Source organism: Oncorhynchus kisutch, unplaced genomic scaffold, assembly GCF_002021735.2.
Source record: "Oncorhynchus kisutch isolate 150728-3 unplaced genomic scaffold, Okis_V2 Okis06b-Okis10b_hom, whole genome shotgun sequence".
In the NCBI taxonomy this organism is placed as follows: Eukaryota; Metazoa; Chordata; class Actinopteri; order Salmoniformes; family Salmonidae; genus Oncorhynchus; species Oncorhynchus kisutch.
The window spans coordinates 3,958,257-3,972,597 of record NW_022261983.1 but is presented as its reverse complement, the minus strand read 5'-3'; positions in this window follow the sequence as shown (position 1 = coordinate 3,972,597).

Here is a 14,341-nt window from a genome sequence, read left to right as displayed (position 1 = left end):
AGTTTATATATTTAAATTATGGCGAATAAATCAGGAAAAGCTAAAACAAAGTCTAGGTATACAGATTTAACCCAAATTAGAGAGGAAATTGATAGAGAAAGCAAGACCGAGTAAATAGTTACCCTAGTTATTTATTTTATTTAAAGAAAAAAAATACCATTATTTCCGGACTATAAGCCGCTACTTTTTTCCCACGCTTTGAACCTCGCGGTTTATACAATGACGCTCTAATTTATGGACTTTTCCCGCTTTCACAAGATTCATGCCGCCAAAAAACTGAGCACCGTCACATAATGTGACGTAAATCGAGCGCTCTCAAACTTCCCATCATTCTGATTACGGTAGTCATTTTGTCTCTCATCATGGCAAAGACACGGAGAAATGCATATGATGCAGCTTTCAAGTTGAAGGCGATCGATCTGGCTGTTGGAAAAGGAAATGGAGCTGCTGCACAGGAGCTTGGCCTTAATGACTCGACGATAAGACGTTGGAAACAGCAGCGTGAGGAACTGACTCAGTGCAAAAAGACGACAAAAGCTTTCAGAGGGAAGAAAAGCAGATGGCCCGAACTAGAAAATGAGCTTGAAGACTGGGTCAACACACAGAGAGCAGACGGCCGAGGTGTTTCAACTGTGCAGATCCGACTGAAAGCCAAAACAATCGCCACGGCAATGAAGTTTGAGGATTTTAGAGGTGGACCATCGTGGTGTCTAAGATTTATGACACGTAAAGGCCTGTCCTTCAGGGTACGGACGAGTCTGTGTCAGCAGCTCCCTCCCGACTACGAGGAAAAAGTTTCAAACTTCCACAAATTCACTGATGCAAAGATAGAGGAGCATTCCATCGGCCCGCACGACATCATAAATATGGATCAGGTTCCTCTGACGTTTGACCTGCCTCTCACTCGGACTGTCAACAGGAAAGGTGAATCATCCATCACGCTGAAAACAACTGGGCATGAAAAAACGCACTTCACCTGTGTTCTGAGCTGCACGGCATCGGGAGAAAAACACACTTCACCTGTGTTCTGAGCTGCACGGCATCGGGAGAAAAGCTTCCACCGATGCTGATTTTTAAACACATGACGATGCCAAAACAAAACGAAGGAGATGCGTTCTGTCTCCTAGAGATGTTTGTACTTTGGTGCGAAAAGTGCAAATCAGTCTCAGACCAACAGCAAAGGACCTTGTGAAGATGCTGGAAGAAACAGTTACAAAAGTATCTATATCCACAGTAAAACGAGTCCTATAACGACATAACCTGAAAGGCCGCTCAGCAAGGAAGAAGCCACTGCTCCTAAACCACCATATAAAAAGCCAGACTACGGTTTGCAACGTTTGACCCAAGTTAAACAAAGGCAATGCTACCAAATATTAATTGAGTATGTAAACTTCTGACCCACTGGGAATGTGATGAAAGAAATAAAAGCTGAAATAAATAATTCTCTCTACTAATATTCTGACATTTCACATTCTTAAAATAAAGTGGTGATCCTAACTGACCTAAAACAGAAGGAACTTTTACTCAGAAACTGAGTTTAAATGTAAGGTGTATGCTAAGGTGTATGTAAACTTCTGACTTCAACTGTATAAAGGAGCAGCACAACATATATGATATATATTGAATATTTCTCAGGAGCAGTTTCCTGATTCCTAGAAAGCTTTGAAGCTGTATTGGATTTCAATTGTCAATGTTCTCAATCCCAACAATAGAGATCGCTCTCTAGAGCTTTTGGTGAACGCCTGATCTGAGTGGGCATGTGTGCGTGCATGTGGAAAACCCTCATTCTCTCGGGTCAGAAAGAGCTATTTCCACAGTGTGTGGGTGGAAGGTTGAAGTCATCCAAGAAAGGAGGGTAAAGGATGATATCAGGGTCATATACTCTACTTTACACAGGCAGCACAATTCTGATATTTTGCCCAATTATTGTCCAAGCAAAAAAAGCTGATCTGATTTGTCAAAAGATCAGACTTTGTTAAAAAAAGATCAGACTTGGGCTGCCTGTAAAACACAGCCTTATGTGTCCCTGAAACAGTTTGTATTCCAACTCCCCATCAGACAGGCTGAGCTCTCTGTGTGTGTCTGTAACTGTGAGGTTCTTGATTGGTAGACTGGTAGAGCTCTCAGTCGGGGCTCTGTAACTTGGATTGGAAGTGTCTGGTGGTGTTAAGTGATTTACTGGATCTGTGCCACCTGGTTGTCCACGAATACATCCTCCTCTGACAGCCATCCATTCCCCAAGTCTCCACTTCTCCCTCTACCCCCCTTTTCTCTCTGTCTGTCTCCCTTTCTCCCCCTCTTCCTCTCTTCTCTACTTCCTCTCTCCATCTCTATCTCTTCCCTCCTGCCCATCTCTCTCATCTCTGCTTTCCAGCTCATTTGCATGGCAGAACCTTGGAGATTAGGCACCATGCAAATTACACTGCTCTCCGCACAAGGTGATTTCAAACCACCCAGTCATCCTCCCTCTCTTTCAATTCAATTCAAAGGCTTTATTGGCATGGGAAGCACATGTTAACAATGCCAAAGCAAGTGAAGTAGATAATAAACAAAAGTGAAAATCTTTATCCAGACATTTGAGTGCTTTTATTTTTTTGTCCCTGTCTGTTTTTATAGGTGTCCTTCTGGAGGGATCAAACGGAAGTGTGTGTGTGTGTGTGTCAAAGTGTGTGTGTGTGCCAAAGTGTGTGCATTATCTCTCATGGGGCCTGACACTCACCCATATGTGCTGCAGGGAGTAGGGACAGCCAATCTTAACACAGCAACCATTACTCTGCTGCTACTGCAGACAACTGGACTAGACCCTGGCAGACAGACCCTCTGATGGATGGCAACCTTCACAAACACACAGAGAGAGAAAGAGACTGAAGTGTTTGGAATTGCAATAATAATATTATTTGATCCATGCCTGTACTGAGTCCAACCCTCATGCTGTACTCATATAGTGGGAATCTGGTGTCTGTAGATGCTCAGTCATGTACACGGCTAGTTGACATCTCTGTTCACACCCCCTCCGGGATTTAAAAGTAATGGACTGGTGTAGGAAATGGTGAAAACTTCCCTCTACCCCATGACTACGCCACCAATCCACTGCGTTTAAATCCAAGGGGGGATGGGGGGGCATCAGAACAGAACAGTATGGATAAAACATTGACTTGTGTAGGTGTTTTAATTCATGCCCCACATTGCTTGATGCTTGTCTTTCATAAATGAACGGGGAGGCTTGAGTTCAAAGAGGAGCAACAGGATAGAATGCTGCTGTAAAGGAAAATGGAGATGAATGAACCCAAGTGTGCTTCACTAAGAGAGAACAAGAGAGAGGGAGTTGACAACCTGTAGCTTCTATTTATATAGCCCTGATAAAGGTTTCATAAAGGCTTCTTTAAGCCTTAAAAGTTATGTTTCCTTTAAGGTGGGACCCTGAATTTAGGACCCTTTCGGAGAGAAAAGAGAGCGAGGGTATAAGTCATAGTGAAAATGTGGATGACTAATTTGGCATTAGTGTAACGGAGGTGGTTGGTGAACAATGCTTATTAGCTAAGTAATCTTGCCTGAGACCTGAAGACTTGCGTTAGCTCCCACATAGCTAATGTCTCTCGCTGAGCGGGTTAACACAGTCGTGTGGCACGGAAGAGGCCCGTGTTCACAGTCTATTCAGTCACATTAGCAATCTGTTACAGTGCTTCATCTAGTCAACAATATGTGTGGATGTTGAAAATCTTTGAACTAGCAGATAGATCCCAATGCTCACCCATAAACCCCTGGGCACAATGAGTCTCAGGTGAGAGCATTTCCACCCAGACACAAGACATTTAATATGCTTTTAAAGTTCTGATCAAGTTCAGCTGTGGATTTATCAGGATTGTGGGAATCTAGAAAGGATCGAGAGAGGATTTTCCAGTTAGATTACTGTGGGATTAGAGATGGGAAGAGTGGGATTGGGAAGCAGCAGTATCTGGTTTGTTAGATGTTTCCCCTTTCTCATGTCCTCTCTGGCATCTCTTTCCCTTCTCCTTCTCTTCCCTTTTCTTCTCCTGTTTCCTCTCCCAAATTACCATTTATCCCACTCATATTAAATGGCTTTTGTTTAGGCTGGCCAGATTAGCATACAATAAGCAATCATACTCCCCTGATGAACAGATCTGAGGAGGGGTTGGAGGGACAACGAGATGGAGGAAAGGCAGACCAGTGTGTTAATTGAAAAGAAGAAAGGAGAGGTAGATCGAGAAACAATTTGAGAAAGATGCTCACAGCGAGAGAAAGTGAGTGCTGCCATTAAAGAAAGATGCTCACAACGAGAGACAGTGAGTGCTGCCATTAAAGAAAGATGCTCACAACGAGAGAAAGTGAGTGCTGCCATTAAAGAAAGATGCTCACAACGAGAGAAAGTGAGTGCTGCCATTAATGAAAGATGCTCACAGCAAGAGAAAGTGAGTGCTGCCATTAAAGAAAGATGCTCACAACAAGAGACAGTGAGTGCTGCCATTAAAGAAAGAGGTATGAGCCATAGCTCTTGAAGGTAAGCTACTATAAACCTAGCCTTGGGGTGCTCTTCTTTCTCTCTTCTCCCAGTAAACATATAAGGCCTGGGGGCCCTGGGGGACACTCCTCTAATTAGCTGGCTGTTTAGCCTGCTGAGTAACTTTCATGTTTAATGGCCATATTGGATCCTGCCTGGGGGACCAGTTAAAACAACGCTCCACATTCTCTTCGCTACACACACCAGACTTACAGCAGTTCTACAGCTGAGCTGAACAACCATTCAGGTCTGATCCTGGGGGAGAGGCAGGAATGCAGGACACTGGCCAGGGTTGCAGATGAAGCTGTTCTCCTCTTCTAAGTACATGAGACGGAAGGAGAAAGAGAGGAGAGTGCGTGTGAATACAGAATGTGGCATTTGTATTTCCCCATCTCCGAACAGTAGGGGGACCTCGTTGGGTTATTTTCTAGATTTGACAGAGGCTAGACATATTTTAGAGATATAGACATACTGTAGCATGCATACACACACAGACACGCTCCCCACTTCCACCACTAAGGTGCTACCTTTTCCACCACTAAGATGCTACTTGATTGCTTGTGTTTAATTAGTAACCAGCCCACTCCAAAGCTGTCCTGTCGTTAAACTAAGAAGTCCTGAAGCAGAGATTCTGCTGTTTTAATTAGGGTACCTTTTGTCAGACAGAGAGGATTGTGGAAGAGATTAACAGAATTCATAGACCTCTTGTTTTTTCATGCTGGGTAACACTTTAACCCTCTCTACCCCTTCATACCCCTTCCATCTATACCCCTCTCTACCCCTTCCCTCTCTACCCCTTCATACCCCTTCCATCTATACCCCTCTTTACCCCTTCCCTCTCTACCCCTTCATACCCCTTCCATCTATACCCCTCTCTACCCCTTCCCTCTCTACCCCTTCATACCCCTTCCCTCTATACCCCTCTCTACCCCTTCCCTCTATACCCCTCTATACCCATTCCCTCTATACCCCTCTCTACCCCTTCTCTCTATACCCCTCTCTACCCCTTGCCTCTATACCCCTCTCTACCCCTTCCCTCTATACCCCTCTCTACCCTTTCCCTCTCTACCCCTTCCCTCTATACCCCTCTCTACCCCTTCCCTCTCTACCCCTTCCCTCTATACCCCTCTCTACCCCTTCCCTCTATACCCCTTCATACCCATTCCCTCTCTACCCCTTCATACCCCTTCCCTCTATACCCCTCTCTACCCCTTCCCTCTCTACCCCTCTCTACCCCTTCCCTCTCTAACCCTTCCCTCTATACCCCTCTCTACCCCTTCCTTCTCTACCCCTTCCCTCTATACCCCTCTCTACCCCTTCCCTCTATACCTCTCTCTACCCCTTCCCTCTATACCCCAGAGCTGAGCTGACAAATGACCCTGTCCTGTATGGATGCTGCTGCTATGCCACAGGAATGACAATATGTCTACTCTGTGGTAGGAATAGCAATATGTCTACTCTGTGGTAGGAATGACAATATGTCTACTCTGTGGTAGGAATGGCAATAAGTCTACTCTGTGGTAGGAATGGCAATAAGTCTACACTGTGGTAGGAATGACAATATGTCTACTCTGTGGTAGGAATGACAATATGTCTACTCTGTGGTAGGAATGACAATATGTCTACTCTGTGGTAGGAATGACAATATGTCTACTCTGTGGTAGGAATGACAATATGTCTACTCTGTGGTAGCAATGACAATATGTCTACTCTGTGGTAGGAATGACAATAAATTCCTTTGCTCTCTGTCTTGCGGTCTCTCTGTCAGTCATTGCTGTATTCTGACTATAGGACAGTGTTATAAGTCATTGTTGTATTCTGACAGTGTTATAAGTCATTGTTGTATTCTGACTATAGGACAGTGTTATAAGTCATTGTTGTAATCTGACTATAGGACAGTGTTATAAGTCATTGTTGTATTCTGACAGTGTTATAAGTCATTGTTGTATTCTGAATATAGGACAGCGTTATCTGTCGTTCTGTCCCTGAACAAGGTAGTTAACCCACTGTTCCTAGGCCGTCATTGAAAATAAGAATTTTGTTCTTAACTGACTTGCCTAATTAAATAAAGGTAAAATAAAATAAATAAATAGAGAGAGAGAGAGGAGGGTTCAGTGATAAACACTATATACACTGTAGCTGTCAGTCACTCTCTCTGCCTACTAGATAACAACTGTCTGTCACAAATTCTATCTCACTGAGTGTAAACCACTGGGGAGCAGACAGCTGAGGGCCTCAGACTGCTAGGTTCTTTCCAACCACAAGATGCGTATCAGTTGTTACGTCCATCAGGGACAATTGAAAGATAACAAACATGTAACACATCTAACAGCCCAAACCTGTTATTCATCCATTAACTACCGATGGACTTCAGATGATCTAAGTGGTAATACAAGTTTTGGAAAACTCAGCCCAGCCCAGGACAACTGACCGTGTGTACTGGCGAGGCTGGTTGCCCTGGAAACAGTCCCTTCCTCAGCTCGACCACAAATGCATCTCACTGGAGGTTTGATGGAGCAGAGAGGATCATGGGCGTCTGAGAACCCCTTGGTTCCTAATCTTGTTTCTGTCTTTGTGTTGCACAGTGTTGGCAGGGGGAATGTGGTTTTAATGGTGGATTTAGACACAGAGGAATCATTCCAATGTCAAACCCCTGTGCTCTAATGATTTACATTTGAAATTAGATTCCTGAGGAGAACATTATGTGAATATGTGCTGTCGTGTGTGTGTGTTGTCGTGTGTGTGTGTGTTGTCGTGTGTGTGTGTTGTCGTGTGTGCGTGTTGTCGTGTTGTCGTGTGTGTGTGTTGTCGCGTGTGTGCGTGTTGTCGTGTGTGCGTGTTGTTGTGTGTGCGTGTTGTCGTGTGTGTGTGTTGTCGTGTGTGCGTGCGTATGAGTTTTGTTGATCATATTTCTGTCCCCATCTCATTCCGGCTCTCTTCATCCCTCTGTCTCTCCTTTCACTCATCCTCCTCTCCTTGGATCATGCTACCAATGCCACTCTATTGGTGTCACTACAACTGGTTCTGGAAACGAATCTTTATGAATCTCTCTCTGATCCTCACAGAAACTATTTAACACCTCTGTTATGAGGAGGGAATAGACCCTGTCACAGAGAACGGTAAATCCAGGTGGAGAGAAGGAGAGAGTTTGAGATAAATGGAGAGAATAGAAGAGGACTGTCAGTGACTTGCCTGTAGAGAGTGACTTAGCAGATGTGACTGTGCTCCTGTCCCCTAATGGCAGAGCTGTGATATAAATCTAAATCTCCTCTTTCGAGCTCTAATTCATCTCAGGTCTGATTTAATAAAGGGCCTCAACCTCCCATTAATCCCTATCAATAAGGGCTGTACAGCCTCAGCCATGCTGCTCATTAACACAGAGGGTGGCGTGTGTACTCTCTCTCTCCCTCTCTCTTTCTCTCTCTCTCTCTCTCTCTTTCTCTCTTTCTCTCTCTCTCTCTCTCTTTCTCTCTCTCTCTCTCTTTCTCTCTCTCTCTCTCTCTCTCTTTCTCTCTCTCTCTCTCTCTCTCTCTCTCTCTCTCTCTCTCTCTCTCTCTCTCTCTCTCTCTCTCTCTCTCACACACACACATGGACCCATGAGGAGAAGAATTAAGCAACACAGCAAGCTTTATCCTTGCAAGAAAAAATACTTGGTTGTCAAAGTTGAATGTGCTTTCCTTGGCTTGAAGCAATCAAAACATGTTTGCTGGTGAGATCAAATAGTGTGCCTTCTCATAAATATGTTTTTTAAATACAGCTTTATATATTTAATGAAATCATTGAAGCCTGGACTGCTTCTTCAGGCCAGTCCATTTGTCTTCTCTGCAGCCTCTACGTGTACAGAAGAGAAGACGGTATTGTCTATTTTAAATGTCCTCCATCCTTTTCCTTCCACCCGGTGCATTGTCTGGGTGTCATATCAGTATTAAAGGAGAGCATCACACTGCTCTAAAGTCAGTTTTGCATAGCCTACTTTCCCCAAATACTAACCATAACATTAAAGGAAAACTTCACCCAATAACTAACTTTTGGTATTTGTTTCATTGGTTTTGGACATAGTCCCAAAAATGTTTTGCTTGTCAGCAATCAAGTTTTCAAGACAAGTAACTTTCAAAATGCAGAAATCAACTGCATGTGATGCATTTTGCATTCTATTATTCTGTGTTTTGCACCACATCTTGGTGTAACGCATCATACGGGAATGATTTCTGTATTTTGAAAGATCTGTTTTCCTATAAGGGCAGAGAAGCTGAACCTGAAAACAATACTGACCCTGAATCAGTTTTCTAGAGGCCACATCAGCCTTCTACCATTAAAGTTCTATCTGTTGGCTGGTTATTGGTCAGAATGCAGTCATTGATGGGGTGAAACGGTGATAAGCCCTGTCTGGGTTGACCTGCCTGAGACCATGACCCCTAATCTCTGACCTCTGTTAGTACTCTCTGGGAGTCTGTGTTGGAGGTGAGACGTGTCAGCGATAGAAGCTAACGACTGGACTGTCAGAGGGGGGGGAGAAAGAGCGCTGGGGAGAGACAAGAAGGGGGGAGGAAAGATATTAACCCTTGTGTTGTCTTAAGGGTAAAAAATGACCCGCCACTGTTTAGCACAGAAAACCCCCTAAATTATATTTTTTCAACTTGAAATTTGATGAAAAAATTGAAACATCGCCTTTGTTCATATTTCCATGAACGCCTTACACCACCAGGGTACAAGGATTGTCTTAGGGTCATTTTTGACCTGGCAGTTATAAAATAATTTACACACCACAAAAAACACTAAAACACACACACACATACAATGAGAAATTGAGATTATGTGTGCTACTGATTGAACTCAGCCAGCAGCTCCTGAAGAGGAAGATCTCCATGGTTGGCACAGTTAGAAAGAACAAGCCTGAGTTCTCCCCCCTGCACTCCTCACAACAAGGGGGAGAGAGGCCATCTCATCAAAGTTTGCCTTCACCCCCACCACCACTCTAGTTTCTTACCTCCCAAAGAGGAACAAGAATGTGGTCCTCCTGAGCACACTGCACAAAACGGCTGAGATCAGTGATCGTGAGGACAGGAAGCCAGCCATCATCCTGGACTACAACCACAACAAAGGACAACCTGGACAAGGTGATTGGAACTTACACCTGCAGGAGATTTGACTGCCCACTGGCCCCTGGTCATCTTCCATAACATAATTGATGTGTCCTCATACAATGTCTTTGTGATATGGAACAAGATCAACCCTACCTGGATGCCTGATAAGCGGAACAATAAACGGGAAAGGCACTTGTAACCCCACACATTCAAAGAAGGGAGCACCTCCCCCGCACAGCAGCCTCTGCAGCGCTTGTGAAAGCTGTTCAGGGGGCTGAATCTTGTCCTGATCCACCTGAGGCTGCAGCTGGGGCAGGCAAGAGGAGGAGATGCCAATTATGCCCCCCAAAGAAGGACTGTAAAACAAATACTATGTGCTGCACATGTGATAAATACATCTGCAAAGTCTATGCACACACACTTGCATACTGTCCTACATGTGCTAATTAGAGTTAATTTATTTATGTTCTTCACATTTTTGTTTTGTATCTATTATCTTATTTTATTCTTATTTATTGTTGTTGTTCATACACCTTGTGGGTGGGGGCAATGGTTTTAAAAAAATGGGAGAAGTCTAGTATTTTGTAGTTGAATTCCTCATTGTACAGTATATAAGAATATATCCCCATGCTGCCAAAAGAGTTCAAGAATGTTATTGTTTCCCTTCAATAACAGGCATTCAAAACTACTTTCTGCACTTTTCTGCTACTTTCTTAGGCTATACAAGTGCTATCTCTTGCTAAAAAAAATTATGCTTACACCAATGTAGTACCTTTTAGCAAAAATAATAACAAACCTCTACTTTAGTAAAGAAAACAATTATGACAGGTGTGTTGTAATAAAATGAGTGGTGTCCACTGATTAAATGCAGTCTTTCTGCATTGTGAAGAGGGAAAAAGAGGGAAAAATATTCACAAAGTTTGTGATGAATGACAGGTTGTTTATAAATGTAAAATAGATTTGGGGTTTTAAAATTCAATTAGGCTTCTTTATTTGAGGGGTTTAGTGAAGGAGGGTCATTTTGACCCTGAGGACAAGGGGAGTATACAGAATGTTAAGACTACACAAGGGGAGTATACAGAATGTTAAGACTACACAAGGGGAGTATACAGAATGTTAAGACTACACAAGGGGAGTATACAGAATGTTAGACTACACAAGGGGAGTATACAGAATGTTAAGACTACACAAGGGGAGTATACAGAATGTTAAGACTACACAAGGGGAGTATACAGAATGTTAAGACTACACAAGGGGAGTATACAGAATGTTAAGACTACACAAGGGGAGTATACAGAATGTTAAGACTACACAAGGGGAGTATACAGAATGTTAAGACTACACAAGGGGAGTATACAGAATGTTAAGACTACACAAGGGGAGTATACAGAATGTTAAAACTACACAAGGGGAGTATACAGAATGTTAAAACTACACAAGGGGAGTATACAGAATGTTAAGACTACACAAGGGGAGTATACAGAATGTTAAAACTACACAAGGGGAGTATACAGAATGTTAAGACTACACAAGGGTTAAGAGAAAATGGGTTAATGAAGTTGGCCGATTATCCTCTCAGGCCTCATCCCCTCTCTATCGCCGCAGTTAGCTAGCTAGTCTTATCTCGTTCGCCAGATTCTCTGCTAAATGGATTGTTGTACGTCGTTAGCATAAACTCTCTGTGGCCATGTGGAATACAGCGTGGACAGTGACTCATGGACAGTGTGTGAGGTGACAGGGAGAAGGATGGAAAAAAGTCCATTTAATTTAGATGCATTGTGCTCAAACTGATGGTTTAGGTAAATTATTATTGTCCTCAAATGATTTGAAGCGATGCCACCATGTCTGGTAACAAGCAGCCTAAAGAAAAGAGTCCCTGCTGTTGAATGAGTCCATACCTTTATCCCAGAGAAGAAAGAGTGAAGGGCCACCATTGCTTTTATCCCTCTCTCCTCCGTCTCCCACTGTCCTTATCTATTAATGAACTCAAATCCTCTTAAGAGCAGAAGCCTGAGCATGTGTTACTACCTAGCCTAGTGTCTGTGAAGTACGGAGTCCCAAAGACCTTTTCATTTATCTCAACACTTTTCTCTTTTTCTGTTTTTTTGTCCCCTCTTTCTATCTTCTCTCTCTCTCTCCTCTTTCATTCATTCATTCTTTCTTTCTTCTCTCCTCTTTCATTCATTCTTTCTCTCTTTCTCTCTTAATCTATCTGTCTCTCTTTCCCCCTCTCCCTCTCTGCAGTTACTACATGTGACAGTCACTTTTGAAGGAGTGGACCACACTATCAGGTTAGTTAGTTCTTGTGAAAGATACACGTTGTTGTGCTCAAGGTTCTATTCACTCCAATAGAACACACCTCTTGTGTCTATATTGTTCACACATGGCAGATGGATGACACTGTAGCTATCCTGATCCCAGATCTGTTGGTGTATCGGCGAGACAAGGGGTTGACAAGAGAACACAAACTGATCTGGATCTGGCTAGAATACTCACTCACACACCTGGGGGCCTACTGAATCTGATGTGATGCTGATTAGATTTACTTCAAATTAAAGTTTATTTGTCACGTGCACCGTCCCTTACAGTGAAATGCCTACTTACAGGCTCTAACCAGTAGTGCAAAAAAGGTATTAGCTGAACAATAGGTAAGTAAAGAAATAAAACAACAGTAGAAAGACAGGTTATATACAGTAGTGAGGCTATAAAGTAACGAGGCTACATACAGACACCGGTTAGTCGGGCTGATTGAGGTAGTATGTACATGTAGATATGGTTAAAGTGACTATGCATATATGATAAACAGAGAGTAGCAGTAGCATAAAAGAGGGGTTGGTGGGTGGGACACAATGCAGATAGCCCGGTTAGCCAATGTGCGGGAGCACTGGTTGGTCGGCCCAATTGAGGTAGTATGTACATGAATGTATAGTTAAAGTGACTATGCATATATGATAGAAAGAGAGTAGCAGCAGCGTAAAAAATAGGGGTTGGGGGGGACACACAATGCAATTGTCCGGGTAGCCATTTGATTACCTGTTCAGGAGTCTTATGGCTTGGCGGTAAAAACTGTTTAGAAGCCTCTTGGACCTAGACTTGGCACTCCGGTACCGCTTGCCATGCAGTAGTGTAGAGAGAACAGTCTATGACTGGGGTGTCTGGGGTCTTTGACAATGTTTAGGGCCTTCTAACACCACCTGGTATAGAGGTCCTGGATGGCAGGCAGCTTAACCCCAGTGATGTACTGGGCCGTACGCACTACCATCTGTAGTGCCTTACGGTCAGAGGATGAGCAGTTGCCGTATCAGGCAGTGATGCTCTCGATGTTGCAGCTGTAGAACCTTTTGAGGATCTCAGGACCCATGCCAAATCTTTTTAGTTTCCTCAGGGGGAATAGGCTTTGTTGTGCCCTCTTCACGTCTGTCTTGGTGTGTTTGGACCATTTTGTTGATCAAATCCAATCAAATTCATTTATATAGCCCTTCGTACATCAGCTGATATCTCAAAGTCCTGTACAGAAACCCAGCCTAAAACCCCAAACAGCAAGCAATGCAGGTGTAGAAGCACGGTGGCTAGGAAAAACTCCCTAGAAAGGCCAAAACCTAGGAAGAAACCTAGAGAGGAACCAGGATATGTGGGGTGGCCAGTCCTCTTCTGGCTGTGCCGGGTGGAGATTATAACAGAACATGGCCAAGATGTTCAAATGTTCATAAATGACCAGTATGGTCGAATAATAATAAGGCAGAACAGTTGAAACTGGAGCAGCAGCACGGCCAGGTGGACTGGGGACAGCAAGGAGTCATCATGTCAGGTAGTCCTGGGGCATGGTCCTAGGGCTCAGGTCCTCCGAGAGAGAGAAAGAAAGAGAGAAGGAGAGAATTAGAGAACGCACACTTAGATTCACACAGGACACCGAATAGGACAGGAGAAGTACTCCAGATATAACAAACTGACCCTAGCCCCCCGACACATAAACTACTGCAGCATAAAAATACTGGAAAAGTATGTGGACACCAAGGAACTTGACGCTCTCAACCTGCTCCACTACCGCCTCGTCGATGAGAATGGGGGCGTGCTCGGTCCTCCTTTTCCTATAGTCCACAATAATCTCCTTAGTCTTGGTTACGTTGAGGGATTGGTTGTTATTCTGGCATCACCCCGGCCAGGTCTCTGACTTCCTCCCTATAGGCTGTCTCGTCGTTGTCGGTGATCAGGCCTACCACTGTTGTGTCGTCTGCAAACTTAATGATGGTGTTGGAGTCGTGCCTGGCCATGCAGTCGTGGGTGAACAGGAGGGGACTGAGCACGCACCCCTGGGGAGCTCCAGTGTTGAGGATCAGCGTGGCAGATGTGTTGCTACCTACCCTCACAACCTGGGGGCGGCCCGTCAGGAAGTCCAGGATCCAGTTGCAGAGGGAGGTGTTTCGTCCCAGGATCCTTAGCTTAGTGATGAGCTTGAGGGTACTATGGTTTGAACGCTGAGCTGTAGTCAATGAACAGCATTCTCACGTAAGTGTTCCTTTTGTCCAGGTGGGAAAGGGTGTGGAGTGCAATAGAGATTCTATCATCTGTGGATCTGTTTGGGCGGTATGCAAATTAGAGTGGGTCTAGGGATTCTGGGATAATGGAGTTGATGTGAGCCATTACCAACCTTTCAAAGCACTTCATGGCTACAGACGTGAGTGCTACGGGTCTGTAGTCATTTATGCAGGTTGCCTTTGTGTTCTTGGGCACAGGGACT